The following is a 3,423-nucleotide window of genomic DNA, read 5'->3' as shown; positions in this document are numbered from 1 at the left end:
CAGTGAAAATTTTACACAATGTAGTATAAATACTTGTTTTCGAGAACGAAAACAAGTATTTATACTACATTGTGTAAAATTTTCACTGTGATCTGAGGCCTAGAAGCTATAAAAAATCAAATTTGTTTAAATAATTGTTAATGAAAAAATTATAAATTTGCAAATATAATTTGTGAAAAATTTTATTCAGAAAGAGAAAACGCTTATTAACTGTCAAAAAAAATTTCACTCAATTATAGCAAACGAGTCGGAAGTTATTAATTTTTCAATCGAAAGTTGCAAATATCATTATTAATCAAAATAAAAAAAAACGGTGCGGTTTTTCGAGAAACGGTTCAAAGTGTTTTTTTGTAATGCTATGATGAACAAATTTTAGCAATAGTTGCCACTTTTCAGAAAATGACCAAAATTTCATGGGCTCATTTGACGTGGCCAGACTCATACATAACAAAACCCACCCACCGTATCGCGTGGAATATCATAAAAAAGTTCCTCACTTCTACATAGTATTTATGTATGCTCATTAAGGTTTTGATTTTCTCTATTATAATAATGGAAAATATCAAATAAATAATCTTCAAATAGCTAACAAGTAAAAACGTATCTTTTTCGATTTAAAAACTTTTTTATTAAAAATTCTCAAATAACTATTTCATAATGCTATTAAGCTTCAATTGTCACTGTAAAATTTCAAAAGCACTTCCTTGTACATCTGTACATTGAGGAAGGAAACGATTGTTCCTTAAATAAAAGTTGCTCAACTATCTTCATACAAACATATGTATGTAAGTGTGTACGAGTATGAATGTTGCCAACCATTACTCATGTGAACACGTGTTAAGCCATTGGGTAGCATAAGTTTCTTATTTACCCCTGCATTGATTCATTCGTACATATCTGCATGTACATGCATCAAGTTGGCTGTCCTGTTGCACACATGTACATATCTTCATGTACAGATGCCACCTGCAGTAAGTACTTCAAACGAATCTTATTGTTGTTGGGTATAGCCTTTGTCATTATCGCTTCGAATCCTCAAGCAGTGTGTATGTATAGCACAGCTAGTCTAGAGTTGCCACCCCATTGGGTGGGACATACCGACATACCCCATTTTGACTTTTTGTACCCTTGCTACGGGGAGATTGCGTTTTTGCCCGAAATAGTTCACTTTTCGCTTAAAACGTGTTTGTCTTCTTCAAGTTTCACAGACGATTAGTTAAATCAAAGTTGAACGAAAAGTATAAAGTTTGAAAGTCTGAATGAATTTTGTGGTTTTGGCTAAAGCATGAAACTTTTTTTTGTTCCATAAGCGAATATTTAAACCAATTTTTCTTTGAATGCATTTAGTTTTATTTATCCCCCGAAAAATATCACTTTTGTACCCCAAGTCCCCCAATTTATTCTTATCTGTACCCCTTTCGGCAACCCTAAGCTAATCGCAAATAGCTACCCACTTTTGGACGAAAGATGCTCGTATTTTATTATGGTCCACTGTAATTGACCAGCAAATATGAGGGAGTTGGATTGCATTTTCAAGCTATACGCCTCCGTCATTGTGGCTGGTGTTGTTGAATGCATTGCGGTGTTGCCTTACGAGTATATGTGCTATATATGTAGGTGCATGTGTAGGCGTATCTATTGCATACAAGCAGCTACAAAACAACAAAATCCATAACAACAGCTGCAGCGTTAGGCAGGCAGAGCGACATATAGCCAGAAGCTTCAATAAATGGATTGGAAAGATAGCTGGTAGGGGAGAGCTATGGTAACTTGCTCTATACATTTCAAAGCCCTCTTAAATTGTGCATTAAAATGAGGCAGAATATGCCGTTTTTCCTTATTAAATAGCGCTCAGTTGTGTGTTCTTATTGTAAACTTTCGTAAAGCACTTTTTGACGACATGCATCTGAATGAAAGATTATTTCAGTTTATTTATACTACATGCCTACATAGTGCATATGATATCGTATGACCATTTTTTTAATCATCGGCAATGATCACGATATTTAGTGTTAGATATATGTACATTAGACTGCATCACCAAAAAAAAGTTTCGGTTTTTCCGCCGGGACTACAAAATATATTATATTTTAAGGCGTCCAAAAAAATGTTTCGGAAAAATATTAAGATTTAAGCGAGCTGGACCGATTTGAAAATAGCTCCAAAAATGGAGTTTTTTATGAATAAAAATAGTTTCTTAAAGAACTTTTTGAAAAAAACTCACCTCATATGATAAATTAGATTAAGCTTAAAAAATCTGCATAAAAACATTTAAAAATCTTTTCAACGGAATCGTAAGAATGAGATTTTTGATGCTGTTTTTTTTACTTGTTTCAAAGATTGGTTTACGAAAAACTTGAATAACTGGGCCAAATATGTTCTGATTTAGACTTATGGGATCCCAGTAGAAAGGTATTTTCACACTGTTTTCATTTCTGGCCAAAAAAACTTCATTCGTGGCCCATCTTATTTTTTCGAATACCAACACATCTTAATTCAAATTTGAATGACGTTCGCTCATCCTACCTTTCTCTTCCATCCTTTGAATGAGTTTAACACCTCTTAGGTCTAAATCGGAAGAGTTAAGGTTCAGTTATTCAAGTTTTTCCTATACCAATCTTTGAAAAAAGTTAAAAAACAGCATCAAAAATCTCATCAATACGATTCCGTTAAAATTTTTTTTTTTTTTTAATATTTTTTTATTTTATTAAAATAAAAAAAAATATTTCGACGAACTGATAACCTCCTCCTTTTTTGGAAGCCGGTTGATAATAAAATAAACGATTTTAAACAGAAAACTCAAACTTTACGTTCTCATATGTATATATTTATATAGTACAAAGTTATGTTTTGCGCTCATAACCGATAGATAATTTTAATTTTTGATTTTGACTATGCAAACTTTACCTGGGCAATCGAAATTTACTTTATTTTCGGTAAATACAAATAAATCCATACATAATTCAATACCGTTGATTGCCTACACAATTCTTTTTGGTTCGGCCATGCTTATTAGCTGCTAAAAATACCAAGGGCAGACAATAAATAAGCAAATATGTGCTTTGATAAAAAGCCAAAACAAATTTGTGTAACCATAAATGAGCCTTCCTACCACATTTGTACACACACGCACACACACAGACAAGTATGTTACATTTAATAACACTTTTTGGCCATTAAACGTGCATGCACACACACTTGCATATACATGATGAAAATGCATAAATACATACATATGTGTGATGTATATGTACTCACTTTGGTTTGCTCTATGTACGTGTGGTTTGACCATGCCATGCCGACCTAGAAAGCTGCAGCATCATAGTTAACATTTTACCGACAAATTTTACCATATATTGGAAAATAAGTGTGTATTTAGCTCGTCTCAAAAACTGTTGCAATCTTCAAATGTCAAATGCAAAG

Source organism: Rhagoletis pomonella, unplaced genomic scaffold (assembly GCF_013731165.1).
Source record: "Rhagoletis pomonella isolate Grant_MI unplaced genomic scaffold, Rhpom_1.0 Rhpom_scaffold_00001, whole genome shotgun sequence".
Classification (NCBI taxonomy): domain Eukaryota; kingdom Metazoa; phylum Arthropoda; class Insecta; order Diptera; family Tephritidae; genus Rhagoletis; species Rhagoletis pomonella.
The sequence above is the reverse complement of the archived record's forward strand: the minus strand, read 5'-3'. Positions refer to the sequence as shown.